The following is a 26,974-nucleotide window of genomic DNA, read 5'->3' as shown; positions in this document are numbered from 1 at the left end:
TTTTCATTTATACCTCCAGACTAAAACTAGGAGTATTTTGGAAGCTACATCAGAGAACATGCTTTTCTTTTTCCTTTTTTTAAAAAAGTTAAACCTGTAAATTGAAATAAGATTGATAAATGCCAGTCAGTGGACTACCACACAGAATATCAATGCAACAGTAAAATCCTCACCCCTTCCATAACAGCCACCAAAATTATAATAGGAGAAGGGAAGCAATGTGTAAGCCGTCTTTTGTACACATCACGATGCAAATGTTTTTATTTATAACTACCCATTCTCCTTTCCAGTATGAAGCTGAGAATGAATCATAGAAACATAGAGCTGTAAGCGGTCCTGAGGCTCATCTTGTCCAACCCCCTGCAATGGGTTTTACAGTTTTGTCTAATGACAAACTGCCTGTTGGGGTCTTTCTTGCTGAGGGTGTTTAAAATCTTTGGATCTAATCATACCCAAGACTGTGCAGGTGAATGGAAGAAGCAGAAAGGCAATGTAGTGCGGAGGTGATAGAAAGGTGAGATAGAGATCGCTTTCAAAATACAGTAATAAATATTGCGGTGTGACAGGAAATGGATGTCCGCCAGTGGTTCTCTACCAACCCATGTGAGGTTAATGCTGTACTGCATTTACAGCTATGTGGACTGGAACCTAACTGGCATGAGCTGGGTGCAGACTTTGTAACCAAGCAATAGTGGGAGTGGGATCTGTGAGTATGGTGTGATTCCATAGAAGTGAGGAAAAGGCATGTATTTGAAATTAAATCACCAAGGGATCTTTCTGATGAGTCATTTATTGAGTATTCATTCTGATATATTTGCACAAAACACGAATAGAGGCCAGCGCTATTTTTTCTAGAAAGAGAGGTTCTGGAACTCACCATGAATATCACCCTCGTTTCCTTAGAATGGCAATGGCGCCCACCTGAGAGGTGCCAGAACTGAGTTCTGGCGAGTTCTGCCTGAAAAAAAGCCCTGATAAAGGCTATGCAATGTTACATGTTTATTGAGAATTCCTCCTCATGTGTTTGCAGAGAGGTGTTACCACACTGCCAGTATTTGGTTGCAACACTTTCCAATGCATTTTTCTGTCACTTTTCTTATTGGACTTTTTTTTTTTTTTTTTGGTCTAAAAGGTGATGGGATAATTCCACTAGAAAGTGAAAAGTAACTACAAAATTTTGTGCAAACTAACAGCCCACCTGGAAGCACACTCAGTCAAACTTCACCAGAATCTCAAATCCCCCCATTCTTTCTTCTTCTGCAGCTTCTTCTTCACAATAAGTTTGAGGTCTTTCTGCTACCAAACATTTGGTAGGCTACATTTTCCCCACCTTAATCTGTGCTTGAAGTTATTTCTATTCAATGCCTAAGAAACCTGCTCGTAATCCTAGAAAACGATATGCACACAAGCAGGAAGAATGATAAGCAGGAAGAATTCTAATAATGTGCTACTTCTCACATGACTGACAAAGCAAGCTAATTTTAAAATGAAAAGCAGCTTCCCTCTGTTTAGCCATGTCTGAAGCTGCAGTAGAACTGTCACACCGGGATTGTTATGCGTTGCATTTCCTGGCATGTACACATGGCATTATGGGGCTGCAGCCTTAGCTAGTTCCTTTGCTATATGAAAGGCTAGATCAAGGATTCAGTACAACAACTGCTGATGATACAAACAGACAAACAAAAATTCGTAGCTTAAATGCCATTCTTCTCTTGTATGAAGAGAACTGACAATGAATCTACAAGTTTGCTGGAGCGTATCCGAGGCATTCTGGGTAAACAAATGTTCTGGACAGCTGAAGAACAACAAATCTGTAATAAGCCATCTATAATTAGTAATAAAGTCCTTAAAATAACTGTGTCCTCTTGAGACAGCAACAGCTCTATCCTTGCTGTGTTCTGGAAGTAATAGAATAATTTTTTTCTAGTGTAACTAAAATGGTAATTAAAAGATGATTTAGGATCAAAGACAACCTCAAGGTTATAAATATTAGTAGCTTGCTGTGAAGAATTCCCATCCAAATAACTTCAGCAGGATGCACGACTCAAGAGGTGGTGTGGGTGGTAGAAGTCAAGGAAAAATCAGATATTTTCTTAGACAAAGAGCAGGTCACAGAGGAGAGAGTCTTAAAATGCAATTATATAGCCTGGAGAGGCAAATGATGGGGGGAAAGGGTTGATGGAAGCATTTAAGGATATTTTCACTAGCCTTCAGTAATTTTCATTAATTAGATTTCTTTATTTCTTATTTAATTTTATTCTCATAGCAATATGTTGGCAGATAAATTCAGCTGAGAGAGGATAGCATGCCAAAGGGCACACGTATCTTGCTTCATGAATGGGTGGAGCTCTATAGAAGACAGAACACCTGGGCAGAAATATGGACAAACTTAGGTTGTAGTGAATGCTCTCCATTTCAATTTCAGTGCTCATCTACTTTTTATTTTTTGTATTTTTTATTTGTCACACGCTTAGTGCTGAATACACACAAGTTAAATGTGTGCAAGTTGCAGGCTTGCTGGATTGCAAATCGCCCTGTGGTCTTCAGATGAAATGCAGTATAGAAATTTAACAAATGATGATGATGATTACAATAATAGGAAGTAATTACTTCCTGTATATCCTACTGCAGAGGTGTGGAAAAACAAAATAGAAAATTACCCCCCCCACACACACACTCAATACATGTTTATTTTGTTGACATTTTTCAATTTAGCCACTTTCATATGATAATGATTAATAGCATTGACTAACATAGCAAAATGTTAACTTGCTCCTCTTCACATTCTACTGTATTTAAGACTTTGCCAAAGCATAAACAAGAGCAGTTGCTACCCAAAACATTTTTTTTTTTTGCTGTTGTTGATGGGAAAGGTCAAACACTAAATTTGGAGTCTTTGTTCCTACTTTAGGTGGCACACAGTGAATGATTGTACCAAACTCCACATCTCTACTTCAAAGGGAACATAGGAATTAACAGTGTCAGCCAAGCAAAAGCATAATCCCTTGATGGATCACAATATTGATTTTCTCTCCTCCAGAGCTCTAAGAATACAGTAACCTCTGGAAACTTATTCCAACCATGAGGGCAAGTTACATTTTGCTCCCTATGGTTTTAATAATACATGGGCAGAAGGTGGGAATACAGGCTGGAGAGCTGTTGTATGGGGATCAAGGTGATAACTTGCCAAGCTCCAGCTGTTTATTCATCAGTTTTAAACCTGCCAGTTTTAACTCCTGCATGTCCAGCAGCTACCTAGCACCAGGAAGCATTTGATATTTGAATGAATGGGGGTTGTGCAAATCTGAAAAGAACAGACGTATGTTTATATTACTTATTTCTATAAAGCTGTGTAGAATTGTACTTATATTTTCACATCTGTCTGTGACCACCTAAGAAAACAGTAGGTTTTTGGAGATCTATCTGACATATCCTTTTCGTAAACTCAAAATGATTGCAAATGGCACTTTTGTATACTTTGTACAGTAAAGCATGCTCGACAACACCCCAAGCTTACTTCGGCTCAGTCTCTAGATACCCAGATTGTCTTGAGGAATAACGTACTTCTATAACAGATCTGCTGTACAGTTCCCTTCTCTGAGCAATTGAGATGAGTTAAATACTTCTACAGGTTGGTTTATCCACAATTCTCTGACACGTTCTCTCCCCACTTCCCATCAAAAACAAAACAAAACACTTACTTGGCAGATATTTAAAGATGAACCTTTTCTTCTAGCATTCCCACACCAGGAAAGCTTTCTTCCCACACAGTCATTAGAGGCAGGGGTGAGAAATCTGTGGCCCTCCATATAATGTTGGACTACAATTTCCATCATTCCTGCCCAATAGTCATGCTCGTTGAGGCTAATGGGAATTGTATCCCAACACATCTGGAAGGTTATAGCTAATCTGACTTAAGGCAAAGAAGCTATAATGGTGGCCACTAAGAATTTCATGGAAAATGCTTTATAAAAGGTTTATCATTCAAGAAGTTGATTCCTATGCATGTTTACTCAGATGCAAGTTCAACTCTATTCAATAACAACTGCTCTTATCCAACTATGGATAGGATTGTAGCTTCAGAGATTAATTTATCACCAAGACTGAAGGAAGATGGCACTGTTGGGGTGGGGTTTCTATAACACATGGATAGACAGTTGACAAGCTGTTTGGCTGAATGAGAAACAGTTTTCAGCAATTTCATTTATGACACACTTGCTGTCATTCATAACAATTACCTTACAGGAGCTTCAGCAGGGGTTACACTCCAAAAACATTTCACAGAAGTGATTTGATGTCTTCCTTCAGTCTAGAAAACAGAAAAGCACTAGTTAAAACTATCAGCTTATGAAACAAAAGGCAGCTATGAAGGGCTAGTGATGAACAATATTAAAACAAGATGTCTGTCCACCAAACAGTAGATGTGCCAAGGGCAGAGATTTGATATACCTCAGAAGTGACAGATCTCTGCATTTTTAGAGAGGGTGCTGGGAGGACTTCCATGAACAAAGAGCATATAGATTACCAGTCTGTATAGATTTGGATATAACACAGTACTGAAACTATAACATTAACCCAATGTTCCTGTCCCTCCTCCCTTAAAATGAGACTTTCAGCTCTAATTAAGATGGAAACAAAATTCGTAACACATAGCCACATATTTCAACACCTGTAGCCAAAGGTGGAAAGATGATGAAATGACAGGTGGAATGCTTACACTTTCAACCTATCTTTTACATGTAAAAAATGGGATAAGATTCAGGTGGTAACAAGCAGCATCTCATCCATTGCTCAAAAGCTGAGGAGACTTTGCATTCATCATCTAAAGACAGATAATCAAGAAGTCATTATACTGCGGAGATTGGACTCTGCACAATTGTGGTGTAATTGCTTGCTGCAGTATGCAAATATTACAGATAATAAAACATAAAATTGTTTGCAGTATTGGACTCGTCCTGTTCCTGCATTATGGTGTCAGGTTTAATCTTGTCAGTAGAAACTAAAAGAAAGAAACACGCATTCCACTGCTCATAAAATAGATGTTGGCATATTACAGCTGGTTCCAATAACTAATACTAGAGTTTAAATCTGCCCTTTATGGTGCTTTCTAATTAGAAACAAAGTTGGAGCTTTTGTACAATTAAAACTCAATACCCTAATTCCATATATGTTTGTTATAATACTTTTCTAAGTCTTTTAGTTTTCTGGATGGTACGTATTGTGTTCAGCATTTTGCAAGATCAGTTAACTCTATTGTTGAACCCTATAGGTGCAAAGATATAAATATTTTATCTTTGTATATCCTATGTGTTCTTGTAATAAAGTAAAGAAGAGGAACTTGTAGACACCCTGACACTGCTAGACTGCAACTGCCATCAGGATGATAGAGTTGCAGTCCAACAATATTTGGAGGGGCAGAGGTTCCCCATCCCTATTCTACAGTTTTGTAAGGAGAAAAAAAAAACCCAATCTAATTGATCCAATGGGTTAGAACTGAATTTCCTTTTGGTACACAGAATTTCTTATAACCTTCCAAAGATTAAAAGCAGGGCTGGGCTGAAATGTATTTTTCTATATTGAAAATATTCCTTTTTAGACTTCCTCTAAACTGTGGGAGAATATCAGAGTAACCTCGATAATATTCTGTGAAATGGCTCTCAACCTCTCTACTCATGAATAAAGAGACATGGCTCTGGACTAGTTTTAATTATTGTTTAGTATTGTTTTAATATAGCTGAAGGAATCAATAGCCCTGAGCCTACTGCTTCCTATCCTCCTCTCTTGGTCCACTGCTTCCTTCATCCACAAGTATGAACTATTAAAATAGTCTCATTTAAGATTAACTGAGCCAAAATGAATCAAAAGAGAATTTTCTTGTTTAGCCATTATTCTAGACTATTGGACAATTTCATCCCCCAAACCCCACTTCAGACCTGACGACCTGACCCCAATTTCAGCAGCTTCAGTTCTGGGAGGCCATATTTTGCCTATCCCTAACAGAAAGTCCTGAACAAAACTTTCATTACTGTACAATCAGTTCTGCTAATGGGACTGTTACATAAGTTTGGAAACCTTTACAGATACTTGACTGAAGGTTGGATATTTTGAAGCATATTGTTCACATAGGGTTGCCATATCTTGAAGAGGACAGCTCTAGCTGCTGCCAGCCTGAGCCAGGAAAAAAAAGGCACATGGCAGGGTTGGTTGGACCATGGCCATCCCGAACTGGAGAGAGCAGCCCAAGCCCAAGCCCGAGTCCAACACTCCCCCAACCCCAAACATTTCCTTTAAAATGTAAAAATCTGCCCAAATGGGCATGTTGCCAACCCCCCCCCCAGAGGACATGTCTGGGTTTTCCTGAACATATGGCAACCCTAGATATTCCCTAGATATTGTTTACATGAAGCTGCTCTAAAGTTTCTTCATCCTTATTGTAATTTTGTATTACCTAGATAAAAATCCTATGAAATAAATCTGAGTTGTGCAGTAATAGTGCCCATTACTGTTGATGCTATTTAGAAACCAAGTGCAGGATTTGTCCAACAATGTCGTGAAGATGCTTCATGCTGCTTAGTTTCTACGGCTTAGAATAATAAGACTCCATTTAACAGAAGATTTTTTGTAACTGTCAATATTCTTTCCATCAACAATGTTTTCACAAGATTAATAAAAAATTAATGAAGCAGACAGAATATAATCATCTGGTTAAATATTAATTTTCTTCTTCTTCCTTTTTTTATTATTTAAAAACCAGGTTGTCTAGAGATCTTTGAACACCTTGGTGTACAAAGAAATAGTGCGGGTGGATAAAAGCTCTTTATTATTCTGTCAATTTTGAGTGAGGGATGCGGTATCTGTATTAAGTTCTGCTGTCTGAGGAAGATGTCTATGTGGATGGGAAGTATAACAACTATGAGAACCATGTTAAGAAGGGTGAAAAATGTATGGGGAAAAGGATAAAGGCTGGAGGAGAGAATTGCCTTGTATTTTCTAATATTTGGGGATTTATGGGTTTAGATGTATATCTGGAATAAAACATTTCACTGAATCCTCACCTCATCCTCACCTCTTAAGGGTTCCAGTCAGCTATTCATACCTTCAATCTAACCCCCAGGGGGTAGCCATAATATTTTGGGTACAGTACAAACATGTAACAATGGCCCCTTCCACACTTATACCACTATCACATCCCATTCATATAGTCTCATGAGTCACAACATAAATGTTTCTATTTTAATTATTACATTTTCTATATTTCTTAAATTATACTTTGGTTCACAATGGAGATTTTTGACCATGCCCCCAACACCTATATCATTATTATTTAACATAACAAAGCTCTCTGAATATTTTCTAACTTTTTGGTTGGACCTAATGAAAGGAGCAGCAAGATACTATAGGAACACCAGTACCACCCCTCATAAGGCCTTTCCTTTAGTCTGATGTTTTAAAAAATTATTCTAATAAACCAATGTTATATAAACATTTTTTTTTTAAAAAAAACCTGGCAGATCACATTGCAAAATCATTAATTATCTCATCAAAGTTAATTCATTTTACAAGTTCACACTCAATACACAAAATAACCAAATCACTAGACAGTCAAAATAGCTTCAGCATGGTTGATGGACATATGCTGAAGATATATATATATTAGGGCCCACCCTATTCTTTTGACTGTAATTTTTAAAAAAATGTTTTTACTATTATATTTTAAAATTGTAGCCTGACCTGGGACCTCATAGTGTAGGACAGGTAAGAAATCTAAGTAGTAGTAGTAGTAGTAGTAGTAGTAGTAATAATGGGTCTATTTGTCTGATTGGCATCACCACCTGAGTTTGAAATTAGAGGGAATGTCATAAAATGTGTGTGATTATGGAGCTTCAAAAGGCTATATAAGCCATACATCGGTAGACCTGGATTAGACCTGGGCAGCTAACCTTAGTTTGGTAATGGGGTCAGAAGCCATAGCAGGCAATAAGTTGGGCTGAACCATAATACTTTGAAGGTACCTTATGTTATACAACCTGCCCTTCCCAAGTTTCTCTGATGGAGTCACTGCACATCTCAAAAATTCTACATAGTGTGGAAGAATAGACTGTAAAACAGCTGGGGAATCACAAAGACTTAAAATCAAATATGCGGAGATAATACTTCAAAAAGAAACAAGTGTCTGTTGTCAGACATCACAACCAGAACTCAGCCTGAGGTGCCTGAACCTAAAGCTGTGAGAAGAGCCACTCACAGAGAATACTGCTGAGTAGAGCACTGAGGAAAGACAGAAACTAGTTGGCAAGAGACTGAATGTGAGAGTGTTACTGGCCCAGCACACAATACTGTCTCACCCTTGCGTTGAGCTGTTGTATCAAGGCCTCTTCCCAGGCACAATTGCACCAACATTGCTTACCAAGTCGCTCAGGCAGATTCATTCTTAAGAGATGTAGGCTTTAAACACTACAATTATTTTTCTTTTCATAAGTCTTGTTGTTGTAGTGGATTTAACATCCTGTCCTTCACACACAACACACTGACGCACTGACTATGGAATAGAATGTGTGTTTTCCTTGACCCAATAGTTTCATGCTGAGAGCAAAAAGTTAAGGGTCTTTTCAGTCAGCAGCACTGGATGTTTAAATCCTTGCCTGATTTCCACCCATTTTATTTGCAGCACGGAGTGTGGCAGTTCTCCTTGTTACTATATGCTTGCGACATGGTTTCCAGGGAACCTCATTTGTGCATCTGGCTGAGGATTAGATGTATCAAGAGCAGTATTCTTAAAATGGCTGGTTAGTTTCTAACTTAAGCTGCTGCTGTGGATAGATCAATTACCCACAGAGCTGTGGCCCAGAGGTCTGAGTGAAAGATTGGCAGTGAGTAACTCCTGAGGAACTTCCCTTCCGTCACTGACACTCTTGGTGGTCTTAAGAGAGGCACTAATCTGCTTTGCTTCAGTTCCTTCATCCGTATAATGGGGATAATAACACACACCTCCTAGGGATGCAGCAAGGATTAATTAGTCACTGTTTGTAAAATGCTTTGAAGATGAAAAGCACTATACAGGTGTTAAGTGATAATTAGTATCACACTTTACAGTCAATAAAAGGCTTCACTATGTTTGGAACACTATCTCAGGCAACCAGGAGGATAATATCTGAAGCAATTTGTCACTTCTCAAGTGTGCCCAAAAGCAGCCAATACTCTTCTGCCCACTGCTTTTAAAAGCCTTGCAGACAAAAGCAGAGATCCCCTTGGATATAGCCACGGCACTGATCCTGTTGGCTGTCAAAAAGAAGAGGGAGAAGAAAAGAACATACCTTAAGTGTGGCTAGTTTGCATATGCATATTTTATTTGAATCATTTCACTGAGCTTTGGTGGAGTCAGTCAGGATTATATCAATTAGCACCAACAAGGAGAAGAGTACTCTCTTGAATATTCTATATGTATTCAAATTATGAGCCAAGAAACACAATGCCTAGGATAAGGAGCAGACACCCTAAATGTTGTGGCTTTAAAAGACCTGGACAACTGTGCTATTTACATTTTGTCAGCTTTGTCCTCAAATTATCAGTTCCAAAACCCGTTCCAGCCTGGTGCCCATCACATGTTTGGGACTACAACTCCTATGAGCCCCAGCTGGAGCTGATGAGAGTTGTATACCAAAACATCTGGAAGGCACCGGCTGGATAAGGCTGCTCAAAGTACACTATTTTTTTGTGCCGTTTGAGCTGTTTTGATACTGAATTTATAATGCTTGCTGCCCTTTTCAGTGATTCTACACATGCTTCCAAATAGTATTAACTTGTTTTCACTTAGCAGCAGGTACTATAGAGTAGCCAAGCATAGCATCTTCCTTACACAAGAAATGTCTACAAGGCAAAATTTGCATTTAGCTTTACTGGGCTTACTTTGATTTATCCAGAAAGTCTTCAGTACACAGACACAAGCTCTGCTACTCCCCCCCCCCCCATCCTAATATTCAAAATGGATTCTGTCATGCAACAGACAGAGATTTCTGACTTTCAGTGCTGAATAATCAATCACTGTGCACAAGTTGCAGGAACTCCGGTAAGTTGTAGTCTGAAAGTTAAAGGAAGTCACTTCTGAAATAACTACAGGGACTGCAGTTGTTCATTAATGGCATCCAGTTTAAGGTATTTTTCTCTTTTGTAGGATGGAAATAGCATCTTGTATTTCAGTCTGATCCAGAACAATTTTTTAATTAACACTTTGGGAGTTATGATATAAAATGAAAATAATTTTAGCTAACATATTTTAGCCATCTTGCTCTTTGATTATACAGTGATGTTTGAGGGTTATGGTCATTAAATTTATCCTTCCAATGTATATATGTGTGTGCAGAATTGATGAACTCACACCATATATGAAAATATAATTAACAGAAATGAGACAACAATAACCAGAATATGGAGCTCATAGATGCCATGTTTTCAAAATAAACAAAACTGTTTTAAAGCTTTTGTTTAAAGCAGTACATATTTTAGTGATGGTTTAGAACAGTGTCTAAAAAGTGTTCAGCAATGTTGAAGTAAGACAATGGGTGATTTGATTGGGTAGATTCAGCCCTGCAACCAGTTCAGAAAGCAATACTTATCCTCAGAGATATTCTAACTGTGGAAAGGTCATGACTTAGCGATAGCATACATGCCTTGCATGCACGAAGAAGGTCCTAGTTTAAGGTTACCAGATTTTTTTTCAATGAATCCGGGGACACTTTTCAGCTTCAATGGATTTTGTATGGGGACTGATTTGTAAACCCGGGGAGACTATCCCCGGGAAACGGGGACGTCTGGTAACCTTATCCTAGTTTCAATCTGTAACATATCCAAGTAGGGCTGGAAGACACCTCTGATTGAAACCCTAGAATACCACTGCCAGTTGACAATACTGAGCTAGATAGATTAATGGTCTGAAACAAACACATATGTGTGTATGTACACACACACACACACACACACACACAAGCTGAAAGTAACCCGCATTGTTCAGAAATTCAAAGAAAACAAAAATACTGGGAATTATAAATAGATAATGCATTTTGTTAGTTTCTAGGGCTCTGCACATGTACACACTCTGACCTGACCCAAGCCAATCTGGAGAACACCCAAAAAACATCTGGCCTTGAATCAATTCAGGGAGTTTAATTTTAAAAGTTTAATTAAAAAATTAATTAAATGCTATAGATTCATGATGGAGAAGTGGGGAGATGCTGTGGTTAGGTGCAACTTCACCAGCATATTCCTTGGGAGGCATACAGTGTCAATGTAGAAACATACAGCTAGCCGCATTGCACCCTAAGTGGACAATGTTAACAGACCCTTGTCCTAGGGTTAGATCTCGTTCTTATTTATTTAAACATACCTTTCAATATGATTTGTCACAGATTTCAGCCTGAATACATTGGGGGAGGGGAGGAACATGATACAAATTAATAAGAACAAAACATAGAATAAATTTGACATGTCCTGATCACCCGCTTTCCCAATTTTCTATTTTTGTTTTACATCTTCCACATTTAAAGAAAATGACTGCTCATAGGTACCAGTATCACTATGAGTGTTCACCTAAGTTGCATAAAAATTAAATGGATTTAGAATGTAATTTTAAGTGGACGAAGGAACAAGACAGCTTAATAAATACAGTTAACCCATTTTGGCAATTTAATGCATATAGTAATCTAACAAAGCAGCTTGATCTATAGTATCATCTAATCCCTAGGTTTAAGCTATGTAAGGGGGTTGGTACATTTCTTTAATCAAGCCCTTTTCCTTTGGAGCAATTAGTCTCTCATTTATTTAAACTCTGGTTGGATGCAAAAATCCAGGTTCAAATTCCCTTTCAGCCATAAAGCTTCCCGAGTGATCTTAGAGGATCAAATTTACCATCTTCTCAGCCTCAACTGTGTATACACAATAGGGGTACTGCAAAGATAAATGAAATGTAAAGCACATTGTCCACTGAAAGATGAAAAAATACATAATAATTATCCTTAGGGTAATTATTTCTTCATGTACTGTTGGGTAGCATGCTGCAGAAGAAAACTGGCATGAGATTCTGGCCTGTTCTTTTGGATTTGCAGAAACGATGTGATATAAAGGACTGTGTTCATCACATCCAACTGCCTCCAGGCTACCATAGGCATATATCTTGCCAGGTTAGGCCAGTTTTAGGCTGCCTCGGGTTAATAAATCAAAGAGTCAGCAGGTGCCAAGAGGCACTAGCTGTACAGCCAAAGTGAGCATTCAGTTGAGCAAGATTTGTGCGTGCAGGCCATCAATGTGATGGAACAAATTCTATGAAAACATGTAGGTTGACAAAGAATCTGTTTTTAATTCTGTAGTCTATATTTCTGGTAGATCTCTGGATGATTTGAAATAGATCAGCAACAGTTTGTGCCTCATGATTGTTTAACAATGGTAATAACAAAATAATCTACCCTCCATTAAAAATATATATCCTGAAATGGAGAAAGGTGGGTGGTGGTAACACTCAGCAAAGTGGAATTTTGCATGGAACTCAGTTCATTTATTGATTGTGTGACACAGGCTTCCTCAACCTCGGCACTCCAGATGTTTTTGGCCTACAACTCCCATGATCCCTAGCTTTCAGGCCCAGTGGTCAGGGATGATGGGAATTGTCGTCTCAAAACATCTGGAGGGCCGAGGTTGAGGAAGCCTGGTATAACAAATTTATGGGGTCAGAATTCTTTAATTCTAAGTATTTGGTTCTTGCAGCTGACTCCAGTTGGGAATTGTGAGGAGTTTAGTTATAAATAAATAAATAAATAAGGCTGATACCACAGGCCTAAAGTCTGCTCATCCCTGGTATAAACTGTCCAGGCAGCACTACATTGTGAACAGCAATTCTAAAATTGACGTTCTTGCTGTTGTGTGTAATATTTTGATTTATTTTCAAAATTAATTGGATCTCTTTTTCTAAAACAGTGGTGAATGTCAAAGAAACCTACCACCCATAGCTTTGTCAGTGGTGCTGATCACTGCTTAATACAAAACTGGACTCAAAAAGTAGAATGTAGGAAGTATTTTTTTTTAAAGAAAGATATTCTCATCAGAAAGTGACAAAACTCAGAACACCTGGAAAATGTGAGGACAATTCTTTTCTTAGGTTACACATGACTCTTTGCATAAAATTAAAGTTCATTATCTGAGAAATATATAACTATATTTTTGTCTGGAGTTTTATATATTTTTTAAAAAATCATTCCTTTCTTCAGTTGTGAGGCATATGCAACTCTTGTGGGGCAACGCTGGAAAAGAAGCAGCAATGCCCAATTGGCTGTTTAACTTGATGATACTCCCTTTCTTCACACTACTACATAGTACACAGCAGCTTCCTATGTTCCTAAGACAGACAGACCATTGGTCCATTTCAGAAGTTGTGCTTATACAGTACTGACATACAGGGGCTCTCCTGGATTTCAAATAGGACAGGCATGTCCAACTTCAAGTAGGCTGTGATCTATTATCCAGTATCAAAAACTGGCAGTGATCTACCACCCTCCGAAGTCATTTAAGTTTATCAAATCTATCTATCATCTATCTATCTATCTATCTATCTATCTATCTATCTATCTATCTATCTATCATCTATCTATCTATCATCTCTTTATTTCACAGATACAGTAGTTATGTTTGGGTATCATCATGACAGATCCAAATAATTATTATATCAACAAGTAACTAAACAAGTGAGAAAAGTCAAACTATATTTTTAAATTAGTTTACACAAATCTGAGGAGCCAGTCAGAGCATGCTGGGCTTCTCCCCCCCCCTCAGCATTCTCCCTCCCTCCCTGTCTTTCCCCTACTTTAAATTGCAGTTGACGTTGTGTCAGCACCCCCACTCCCTCCCTCCACCTTTGTCTTTCTCCTTCTGTTGCATTAAAGGCTTTCGCTCAAACTCATGGAGTGCTAAGGGGGCTTTCCCCCCATGTGTTTGGCTCTTCGCCTTCCTCACTGTTTGTGGATGGGGGGGCTCCTTTCTTATTCCCTTCTTTGCATTTGAACTAGTGGCGAACTTCCCCCCTCCAGGTCGTCATACGTGAGTGCAGCAGGAGTCCAATCATGTTATCGCCCCTCACCCCTAAGTTAGTACCCCGCGGGAACACCCCCCACCCCACCCTAGCCCTCCCTCAGGGCATCACATTTCCCTCATCCTCTTTTATGATTGCAGGAGACTAATCCATACAGCTGAAAGCAGAACCTATGCTAGGTTTGGCAACTATGAGTGTTCTATAAAAGTTAGCTATATAAAAGTTTGCACAATATTGTGGAGCATGAGTGATAAATCTCCATGACCACTGCTTGTAGATAAAAAGCACCACTGAATATCCAATGCCAAGTCTAACAACTTTCAAACTGCTTCTAGCCTTCAGTGGAAGGCTGTTCATCTCAGGGTTTGCACCAACTTCCCAGTGTGCTTTTGATAGGTGCTCATGATGGCATTTGCATGGATGATATGTTTCCTGAGTGAATCTGAATTAAATCAGGCATGTGAGGAAGTGTGTGTGTGTGTGTGTGTGAGAGAGAGAGAGAGAGAGAGAGAGAGAGAGAGAGAGAGCACATATGCACACACAATTGCTTCACCTTATGTCCAGCAAGCATCTCAATTCACATTGATCACATAATTGCCAAATCTTTCTTCAACAGTTTGGGGATGGTAGGGTTATTGATTATTACATATTACTGGAGCTCTGAATCTGTTTTATTTTTGTGTGAATTCTGTTCTATTCTTCATTTTAGTAGTATTTATTTTGTATGTGTTTGACTTTTATCTTTGCAAGCTGCTTTGGATAGGTTCCAGCAAGCATGGCCAGTGGCTAGGGATGAGATGAATTGCAAGGCGGCGTATGGTGAAATCATCAGTTGGTCATTTCACCATGTGCCAAAGCTGCCTAGTTCTGTTCAGTGTTCTTTCATATATACTGTGCCAGCTTGGTTGCAGGAATGGCCCTCACATTATGTGGTTTTGGCCCATACTGAGGCTATTGTAAATGAAGGCAACTGTGACTTTCCAATAGGCTATTGATTGCACAATTGTATCATCACAGTTGGCAAATGAAAAAGATAATAGCAATATTGCCAATAAATAATGTATTCCATCCTTAATGTTCCTTCCTTTGCAGCACATTACTCACACTAGACTTGATGCTGTGCCAGTGCAAACTGAGTTATTGCCAACACTATCTCTTATAAATGAAAGTTTCTTTTTTATCAACAAGGCAACACAGAAAGGGGAAACAGAACAATTTAAACAATGTTTAACACCTTTAGAGCTGTTTGGAAGCAGAAATGAAGATGAATGCTTTTTTAGGTAGTTCAATCAGTGCTTATCTTGATGAAGGGAAAACAAGCAGCAGACCAACTGCAGGAGTGAATTAAAATAAAATACATGTTTGGGTGGGAAGAACATGAAACCAGGATTTTGCTTCACATCCTAGCTTTATTAAAGAAGAGTGTTACTTATTCAATTCATTCTTCATTTAAAGACAGATAATCAGGAAGCTGTTGCGTGGATTATATTGGGCATCTATTATATCTTGGCATAACTGAGCAATGTATAATGTAGGCAAAGCTGATTTTAAAACAGTTTACTGATTCTTCTGGATAATCAGTTTTCAAATTTTTGTGACAATGGCCGTGACCCAAAGTTCTGTCTAGGTACAGAATTGTTTCCTCTTTCATAGCAGGCAATAGGGCAATTCCCTTTGCAGGAGGACAGTAGGCTTACTGGATCATGGCCAATCTTTCACAACAGCTTTGTAGGTCATTAGGAAGGTGCCACTCACATAAATTAAGGTTAACCTATTTATGCTTCCTGTTGATTTTAGTTATTCTAAGCAGTAACAGTAACACTGGCAACAAGTGAAACTTATTAGGCAACATTTTATGAGTTAAGTATCAAAAGTAGATTAGAATGGGCATTCTTCCTTCTGTTCTGCAAGTAAAATCCATTAAAAAATCAGGTTTCAGAAGGGAAGATATTGGGCTGGATCCAAATGTACTCAGTCAGTTGAAGCCATTTACCAGAGTGTGGCCACTATCCCATTCTGGCAGCTTCTAGGAGCCACTGATGAGATCTGATTGCAGAGTGGGAACCAAAGGTGGACAAACTACCCCAGAAGGACTAAGATGTGTCCCCCCCCTGAGGTGGTGCCCCTCCCTTAACACCCTGCGTAACTTAGGCTTCATTTTAACTTGTCTACTTTGAGTAGAATTTAGTTGGATACAACTTTCTGTGTGAACTTGGAGTATTCATTTAAGTATTCATTCATTCATTTGGCCATTTTCTGCTTCTGTAACCCTATAACACAATATTAAACTGAGTCTCCAACAGGAGGAACATAGGAAGCTCTCATACCATATGAGACCATTGAACTATCTATGCATATTGTTAACACTGACTAGTGCAGGCACTCAAGGGTTAAGGTGTAAGTCTTTCCTGCACCAAGCTGGAAACACCAGGGATTGAACCTGGACGCTTTTGCATACAAAGCATGTGCTCGGCCACTCAGCTACTACCTGCCCCTTGAGAAGGGAAAAGTACTGGTAAATGCTCAGAAGATGCCATGCTTGCTGGGCTTTCTGCAATAAAATCCAGAAGATGAAGAGGTTCCAGTTTTGTAAAAACGAGACTGACAAGCACAAGGGTAGCTGCTGTTTAATAATAATTACTGAAGGAACACTCACTTTCTTCAATACACATTATGTATCTAAAAGGACTTCCTCCTTCAGCCTTCTTGAATTCTCACCTTTTATGTACTGTCATTTCCTCTTTCAAATAATTCTCAGTTCAATGAAAGAGAGTATTATATTCAGTTCAGAGGTGTCCATTCCTCTGGAACATCTTAGGATCAACGTTATATCTAATGTTTTATATTTGTTGCTGCAGTACCTTGTTGCATTAAGTGGGAGATACAATGCAGTCAGATAACCTTCTACAACAACATGGGAAGCTCACAAGGTATAATCAGTCTCTTAACACAAATAGAAAGGGGTCAGGGGCTCTGGATATCATTTTTTTTTATACAAGAAGGGACACTTAACCTTCCTTCTATAACATGTAATGAATAAACTAAACTTTTCCCTCCAAGTTTATACCATGTAATAAAACTTTTGCTTTGTTGAGGGGAGAGGGGGCAGTGGGAGTTAAGCTTCCCCACTCCCTTAGTTTATTCTGGCAGTGAAATCAAATACAGCAAGTTGGATCCTCCTAACAGAGGTTCCATGTTGTGCACGGCCCTGGAACTCTTCCCCAACTGGCTTGGGGCGGGGCTTGCCCTGCTCCAGCTGGTGGTGCCACTATTATGCCAATGGCCTTTAGCCAATAGGCAATGTGGCAAGGTTGGGGGTTGGGGTATATATGCGGCAGTACGACATAGGGACTCCCTCTTGTTTCGTGCTGCTGAACACCCACACCCACCTGTTAATTAGGTCGTGATTGGCCTTGCTTTGGACTTTGGTTGGTCACCTGCTTTGGAACAGGGGCCAGGTAGGAATTTTTTCCAATGTGGCAGATTGGCTGTGGCCACTTGGTTTTTGCCTATTCCTTAGCAATCGTCACAACTTTGTAAGGTTTGGCGGTTAGTAATTGGTTTTGGGGAATGTGGAGAGGGGAGGTCCGGCCATCACCTACCCCTCCCATTAATAGGGTATTCTGTTAAAGGAATCCGGGGGTCTGGATCTTGTCTGAAGCCCGGAGAGGGGCTAGGGCCATGCCAGGACCCCTGGAAACGCCAGGGGTGAGCACCAGTCAATTCTCATTGGTGGATATCCCCCCTGCTGGATGTTTACCCTTCCAGGCTTCCTACAGGGTGGGTAGGGGCCAGTTATAGTTTGATACCAATGCCTAAGCCAATACCAGTCACACTTATGTATTTTCAATAATGTTGTGGCCAAAATTTGCCCATTAACCTTTAAATTAAATTCTGTGTCCACTGTGTCATTATTTCCATTGGGGATGGGTTTGGGGGCTCGATGCACAACATTCTGACTGCCATATCCTCATGATATATAAGAATTTAATATGTTTGACTAACAGCTTGTGGAGGGAGGGAGGGAGGGAGGGAGAGAGAGTTCTTTTTCCTTTCTTGTACAGTAGCTGCCATTGCTTCTGCCCAGGTAAGGAAAGGAAACAGGAAAGTGTTTGGAGAATTGAGAGAGACTTTGTGGACCAACTAATCTTCTGAGCTGCTCAGATTAGCTCAGGATTTTCTTGATTTCATCCCAATTTTCTTTCAGGAAAGTGGGAGGGCTTGGTAAAACCATGAATTAATCATATAGTCTCAGAGCTCTTGCCCATCTCTACTAACAATGAATACAATGAATTGCCTACAGTACTTCTCCTGCTATCAGTTGTTGGGCCTAGTGTCCACCTCACATACTTTTAGGAGACCTACTGATGTCATCTTGCTTGAGGAACATGGGTGTAGCCAGGGGGCAGGGGGGCATCTGCCCTCCTAAATCAATCAAAATTAATACAAATCTGATGTTCTGCCACCCTAACAAAAACCTGTCCCCCTAGCAAAAATCCTGGCTATGCCCGTGTTGAGGGCCCTTAAAATTTGAAGTTGGCATTGCTAGAAAACTCTGTGGTACTTGTTTAGATTCTTTGACGCTAAATGGGAAATATGAAAAGCAATGTAAACTCCCCCCCCCCCCCGCATACACACATGGTATAGTGTTGTAAGATACCCAGTGGCAGCATTAAGGAATGTGGTGCCTTACATATGTTTTTGGACTATAACTGCCATCATGCTCAACAAATAGCCAATAGTATTTCTACATTTGACTGCTCCTGCTCTATGAAATTAGATATGAGCTTTAATTTTAATATTGCATGTTCCTTGATAGAATAAACTATTTTTTAAAAAAAGTTTATACCATTAAAAAAAACTGGTATAATGTGGATAGGATTCCCCATGCTGCTTAAAGTTATGGTAAGCATGCACTGCATTTCCTGTTCCATGCCAGGGGCGTACCCAGGATCAAAACTGGGGGGGGGGACAAGCCATGGTCATTCAGGTTGTGACATTTCAGCACAGAAAAGGCGAATGAAACCAACATTTAAAGAAAATTATATATAATTATAGCAGTGCTTTATTACGGTAGTTATTACAATCATTTGCTTGATTTTTTTTAATTTTTATTCTAGTTACATGTCTTATACAAATATCATTTTTCTTGGGTTTGAAGAAAACTTGTTCAAAACCTTCGTTTCAACCCAGTCCTGATTTTCCTTGAAGAATTTCCGATGGACGCTCATCAAACACAACCCAGTCAGTCTGTTTTCTCCCACTGTACTTCTGAGCCAGGTCTTTACCCTTCGAAGGGTACTGAAAGATCGTTCAACAGTAGCCATGGTGGACGGGAAAGCACTTAAAATACTGATCAACTAGCGGCGGGCGGCTCAGTTTATATAGTGACGTGGAACTCACTAGGCCCCTCTAGAAGATTCCCTCTTCTCTCTGCTAGAGCCCGCTAGAGACCTCTCCCTCCCTTGAATCCCACTGGCTGGCTGGCTGACATAGATTCCTTTACCAGTCGCTAGGTGGCTCAAGATACTTCTCGGTTTTTACACCATTTTAGTGTGGTAAATAACTGATTATTCGCTACAGCCCTACCTAATTTTGTTTTGTTTCATCACTTTATAACAATTTTTTTTTTAAATTGCTTGGGGGGCAGCTGCCCCCCCTGCCCCTCGCTGGGTACGCCCATGTTTCATGCTAATATTTTTTGATATTACCATTCTGACTGTGAATCCTTACTTGCAGCATTTGTTGTTTCCACGCTGCATTCTCCCTGCCAGCCATGTCCAGAACCTTTGCACAGTTCAGAACCTTGTGCAATCTGGGTTCTAAATTGTGTGGGGAGTCTATGCATGTGGATCAGTCTTCCTATTTCAGAGTTCCTCCCTAACACATGGACTGTGGGGGAGGCAGGTCAATATCTTCTTTATCTGATTGCTAATGAGGAAAAAGATGGAAAAGGGCTGATTGCTTCTTAAAATCAAGAATACCTTGCATAGAACATTTTTGAGAATACATTCTGGCACTCAAGATACTTGAGAAGTCTCTTTGCTTCTATTCAAACCTAATGTTTTCTTTTTTAAATCTCTAAACAAGTTACATAGTGACAGATTATAAGACTGTGCTGGAATTCTTTATAAGTAACACAGAAATTTTATTTTTCCTGTTTCTCAAAGACTCAAGTATTTCATTACTATTTATTATTTATAAAGCTCCCCTCGGTAGGTGTGCCTGTTGGTTTACATGCAACCAAAGTGGCAGGTCCCTGCCCTTGGGAGTGCAGTGGTTGAACGTGTTTGAAAGAATGAATGAATTGCATCACTCAGACAAATGATCTAACAACCAGAAGCCCAAAAGTGCTATTTGCAATGTGCATGTGTGTGTGTGTTTAAAATGGAAAGCTTTAATTTAAAGTTGGACTCAGTGAGAACAATAATAGGCAGCTTTATGGGATTTTCAATTATAATTAATGGAATAATAACTAAAGTTATAAACAGGAGCAGAATTGACTGCACTGTAGAACACCTGCTTCATAATTATTTGAGCAACAAAATGTGTTTGAGTCTCCCACCTATTTATAATCCTGGCATGATATTAAATGTCTCATTTTGTAATATTCTTGTTTAAAGAGATATTATCAATATTAAAATATCCTTTTGAAAACATTGCTCAGTCTCTGGTGGCCCATACAATACATTTATCCACAAAGAACTGTAGCCTGTGTTATTGAAGTCCCTAGAAGCTTTCCTAGTTCAAATGTTCATAAAGCTGTAGGCTCTACTGCTGCTGTGCATTTAATATTCAAAAAGTCAATAAGAAAAGCTTGGAGCAGTTTCATGAGTGACAAAACAACTCCAGAACAGTGGCTGCTGGGCCAATTTTCTGATGAGCCACTGGTGGGCAGTTGGTCGAAGTTACGTTTCAGTGTTCCAGAGTTCACTCGTCAAGTCCCTGATTGCCATTTTGCACATGTTTGTTTGTTTGCCAGTCTACATGTTGCATAATTGATCCCGGAAGCTGTCAACTTGAATTGATCCTCCTAGGCTGATTCTGTTTGCTAAATAGGTTGCATCCAGGATATTACATTATCAGCTATTGGTTTTGCCCTGGGTAGTTTCTCTTAGGACAGCTCAAGCAAAGTTCTCCTAATAGGGAACAGGAAATGAGGAAACTACCTGCAACAATTAAAAAACTACCACAGGGAAAAATGAACCCCTCCAGTCCCATAAAAATGCATGGATGTGCAACATGGATGCACCGTGCTGATGTCCTCATGCTGTTTCATGTTGCTTTTAACTGAGATAAATGTAATTGAGATTACAGAATGCAGCCTTTTTCCACCTGGGTTACTCAGAGAATTGTGTCAAAGCTGTAGCTGAAAGGGACAAGACGGCAAGTAAATGGCAGATATGCATTCATGCAAGCTCACACACGTAGCAGTGATTGGAACTGAAAGGGTGTGTATGTGTAATTATGTTTGCAGATATTGGTTTTTGTAATGTGTCTATTCCCCCTTCCGCTGCATTACAGAAATGAGAGGGGGGAAATTTGATAACCACTCACTATAAATATAATAATATAATAATTCAGTTATTTAAAGCAAAAAAGATGCATTCATACCTGTAAACAATATTTCCTTTTAAAAATAGAAATATAAAATTATAATGAATTTAAGAGCCATGAATAACTTGTAATCAATGCAATGGTTTCCCTTCAAACATTTACATTGCGTTAAAAAAAATCCATACTTGAGGAATATGTTATGCTAGATTCCCTAGCCTGAGGAACATTTTCAGTGCTATATAGAGGTGACAAATTCATGATTTCAATGTGATGATTCTCTAGTTACTCTGAAGCATTAAAAAAAAAGAAACTTAGGCACAGCATTCATCTACTCCCTATTACACCATAACGGGAACACGTAGACTTGCCATTTGGTGTCTTTTTAACAATGTTATATTTGGTTTGAGTAGTACATTTTCATTTCATTCATCATTTAAAGACAGATAATCACAAAGTCATTACATCAGCTGACACTGGGCCCTTCGCTCGATTGTATCGTAATTGAGCACTGCAGAGCATGTGCCAGATCTAATGGATAATGAATATATTATGTCAGCAGAATCGCCTCAGTGCGACTCCTGAGGGATAGGAGGAGGGGGTTGTAACAGTGACATAAAGGGTCACAGATGTTGTGCTGATTTACTGATAGACTGACTGTGTAATTAGGTAATCAATGATGGATACAGGATTGTTTGTGGGCAACTCACTCTATACATATAAAAGCTGCTCAGCCTCTCATATGACATAATGTATAATAATGAGGAAAGACTTGGCTTTGCCATGTCTGATTCCTGCAGAAATTCTTGACTGATACCTAGGACTAGGAATTTTACTAGTATTGTAGTGTTCAATTTCCACACGCTTATTGAAACATTATACACCCATTTGGAAAGATCAGAGTTGCTACATTTTCCTAATAAATGAAATTCATGCTGCTTTGTCACATATTTCAGTATTCTGTAGGCTTGCTTCACATGAAACAGCTACAATGGCACTCAAACCCACATCTGCATGTCAGTAGCGTCACACATCAAGCCAGTCACATGTAGTGGTTCATCCTATCTAAATGAGGTTTGTCTCCACACTGCTGCAAAACATTCATTTTGTCAATGTCAGGGCCCTTTCAACAACTTTTGAATGCATAGTTCCTGGAATGTCTGGCAACTGGATGTCATCATCAGTGGGACTGGCCCAAAGGTCATGATCCCTCTTTATCACACATTCACTAAACACAGGTTGTTGTTGTTGTTTTTTTGTTTGTTTATGGGACAAGGCTACTTTGCAAAATCTACAGTGACAGTTCCTCAAATCACTAGGTAAGCTTTCTGGTGTATGGATCTGGATCTTTTAGGATTGTCCAATACTAGCCCTATACTGTATCATATTGGCTCTCATGGTGTAACAGCAGAGAAATTGACTAGTACCACCAACAACCATGTGTAATTAAGCACCAAGCTCTGATGAAACTGACACAGAATGGTGAAAGTACCAAGGGAGGTCAAGAGGCCAGGGACTCTCAACATTATTAAGGGCCTGAACTGCAATAGCTCTTCTCACCAAATGTGACAGATACGGGCACAGTAGCTGTATTAAAACAAATGTTGACACAAGGGTGGCGTCTGTTATTGATTGGCAAATACTCATCTGTTTGCCTCAAAAACCACTGGGGGATTTGTGAGCGTTCTTTGAAAATGCTTAGCAAGCGTCAAGAGTTTTGCAAGCACTCACCAAATAAATGTTTTGAAAACCCCGACAGTCCTCCCCCTTCAAAGCAAAGACAAGGAGAAACAAAACAAACTCTTTGCTTGACAGTGGAAGGGAATTTGGTGACACAAGAAGCACCATGTCCATTTCTGCATCTGGGTGGCCAGGGAGGCAGACAACGTTGGGGCCTGCCTGGTTATTGAGCTGGGCTCCCTCTTGCTTTCAGTTTCAGAATCCTATGCTTTTCTCAACTCTATTGGGAGTCACCATCCAGTGTTAAATCCAAAGCTGTTAAAACTATGTATGTCCAGTGATTCAGTGTGGATAGCTCAAAGAATTAAAAGTCATGGTACACAAAGAGGATTTTCTGATAAAATATAGTTCAAAGAAAAGGAAAGAAATCCTGATAGTATTCAAATGCTTGCAAACTTCTGGGAACCACTTAAGTTATACTTGAAAGACTGATCACATCAATGGAGCGCACAGTGTTGGGATTCAACTGCCAGAAGATATAGTTTGACAATGAAACAAACAATACAGGTGTAACATCATCTAGGGAAGAAAACACTTGGGCCAATGTACTGGAGAATGCAGCATCATCAGAAGCTCTTAAGATTTTATATCACAACTGCACACCAAGTGACAAGATCTCAGACCTTGTCAAAGAATCCTGTTAATGTCTTTATCCTTGTTTGCTTTTTCTGTCAGCCAAGTCACTATCACTACTGGCTTGATTTTAAAATAGCAAAAGAAAAGAAAAGAATCTATGTCAATATGTATACCGTGCACCACATGCAAATAGCAAAGTAAGTTGCTCATGAACAAGAAGTGTGCAGAGATTGATGTGGGTTAAAGAGGACTTTATTAGTTATACAACATACCAGGGTTTGGCATGGCTTAAAGCTTGGGTGGCTGGGGAACACTTAGGTCCATCATGGCATGGGCCCCACCAGCAACTTGGATGTGTGGTAGCTAAATCCAGTCTCCAACTGAGCTACACCTGAGGCCATAGTGTGAAACCCCCAAAACCCAAGTGGGCTATGGATCCTGCCCAATGGCTCAATGCCCACAAAGAAAGTTGGGGGCAGGAGAAAACCCTCAGTTGCAAGTATATATATAGCTGCTGCTATTCATAAGTGAAAACCTTACTGCACCAAACCCCAGTTGTACCTGTGGCTTGCCTTTATACAGCAAAGTCATCTGTTAACATAAGCAGTGTGGGTGGGGAAGGCGGTGACAACAATGACAAAGCCATGGCCTGGATTTATAATTCTGGAATGGACAAGAGAAAGCAAGCTCTTTCTCCAGTTTGCCCATTAGATCTTGCTCCCAAGAGCCAATCAATGTTGCTGACCAGTTTGCAGTAAAGGGCTGGTCCAGTCTATGGTGTGGTTGGCCAAGAGTGATGTCAACATGCCAGCGGTCCTCACTCGGGCATTGGGCTGGCTCCCCCCGACATCATGCAGGAGGCACAAAGTGGGATTCCCACATAGAGCAGAGATCTGTAACTTGGAAAAACTCTTTGTGTCTTTCCTTGAACAATGATTACTAGCTTCCATTAAACAAATTAAAGTGCTTGATCTTGTATGATGCGAAACATACATGATCTAACTTATTATCTTGGGAAATCAACAGGATTCAAATGAGCCTGCTGTAAAAGTGGTTTGCACAATTCAGGTCCTAAATAACACAGAGACCTTCCATGAGTATAGCAGGACCCCATGAGACAGACATTCCCTCTCCAGTAAGTGGAAGGCATTGGGTCTAATTATGATCAGACAGAGAGGGTGGAGTTAGCTAGCATATCCTCACTCTCTATTCGATCTAATCATACAAGGAGAAAAAACGAGTGCATAGGGCTAAAAAAAAATTCACTAAAACTAATTCTGGAATTGGAGCATGCAGAGTTTGCCTCAGTTTACAGCTCCTTCGAGGGACTTATAAGGCCTGTGCATGAACAATTGAGAAAATTAGGAAGAAACGTTTTGTTCTACTCCTGATTTATAGTAAACACTACCCCTAACCTGAAAGGCATTGTTGATGTGAACCCTCGGTGGCATTGCCAAGGGACAACAAACACCATCACCATCCTCATCATCAGGTTTCAAGAGAATTATCCGAGTGTGGATAATGCAGGAGCAGTGGCCCGCCTTCATATCCATTTCCTTCTGAGGAATTACTCATGTTCTCACTACGAATCTTTGTTCCACTGCTGTTTTAATTGCTTTGCACATTCAGTAGTTACTACTTAATGTCCTGAATTAAATTCTAACGTTACCACATGCTGCTTTGTCATCCTGAGCCTTTTTGACTACTGTGTCACATTATTTTTGCAGTTATTGACACTGTGCTGCCAAGTCTCAGGCATGCTGACTGTTATAATGGCACTCTGATCCTGTGTTACCGCTTTCTGCTGTTTACCCCTTCAGTACTGTAAAGAGAGCTGTCTGGAAGAGAAATAGAGACCAAATGCCATATTTAGTATAAGTTATTATTTGGAAAATCCATTTCATCAAGAGTCTTCTGCCTTCACTATTTTGAGTGTTGACAAATGAAATAGCTAACTTGCTTTCCTGACCATGTCTAGATTGTATAGAAAGGATTCAAAAAGACAACCTTACAAAAATTAAGCAGGATGTGGGGATGGGACTGTGTATGTTTCCCTTAAAGCTCTAGTATTTCTTTTAACCAGAACTGTACCTTAGGGTAGTGCTGAATCTCCTTTCCAATGTTAGCTTTGTCCTTACTACCCACCTCAGTTGTACAATACGGCGACTATGTGACTGATAGGGGTGGTTTTAATAGAATTTTTCATTGCTAAAGGAAGTAATGATATAGTAACTTCACAGCACAATGTTGTATTCGAGAGATGAACTGTCATTTCATTCATGTCACTCAAACAACAAATTCCCCCTTTCTCCTTTCAGTAAAGCAAAACATTTGGTATCCTCTTCATTTCAGAGCTATAACGTTTCCAAGAGGGCCTTCAACAACATTATTGCATGCCACAAATCAATCTTGGGAGTTCAAATGATGAAATGCAAAGTGTCAAATATATACTTTTGCCTGTCAAAATGATATTCTTCAGCTGTATGTGTAATGTAAGAGAAAGAGTGTGTATGCGTCTTCCACTTTTTGTGAAAAGCATTTAGCACTTCCTTCCCCCTGCCACCCCCACCAAAAAAGGACAAAACAAAGACCACAAGTCACTGAAATGCTAATTTAGCAAGAAAGTCAATGATGCTAATTTAGTAAGAAAATTTGGTTTTTAGTATATATACTATAGAAGACATTCTTTTCATGTAAAACCCTTCCGAATATTTTAACAGTTGATTTTTGATCCAATTCTTCAAGACAACCCTGAAAACTGAAATCTTAATAAAACTTTGTTTCTGCACCAGAATATCTCTACCTAGCACTTCAAAGTACTGTGATGATAATAGGTGATTTTTCTGATTTTTTCTGTAAGATACAGATGAGGGACATCGGAAGCTGCCTTATACCAAGTCAGATACTTGTCCTTCTGGCTCAGTATTGTCTGCTCTGACAGGCAGTGATTCCCTGGAGTTTTAGACAGCCCTACCTGGAGATGCTGGTGTCTGGGCTCTTCTGTGTACAAAGCTCTGCAACTGAGTGATAGTG

Source organism: Lacerta agilis, chromosome 2 (genome assembly GCF_009819535.1).
Source record: "Lacerta agilis isolate rLacAgi1 chromosome 2, rLacAgi1.pri, whole genome shotgun sequence".
Classification (NCBI taxonomy): Eukaryota; Metazoa; Chordata; class Lepidosauria; order Squamata; family Lacertidae; genus Lacerta; species Lacerta agilis.
The sequence above is the reverse complement of the archived record's forward strand: the minus strand, read 5'-3'. Positions refer to the sequence as shown.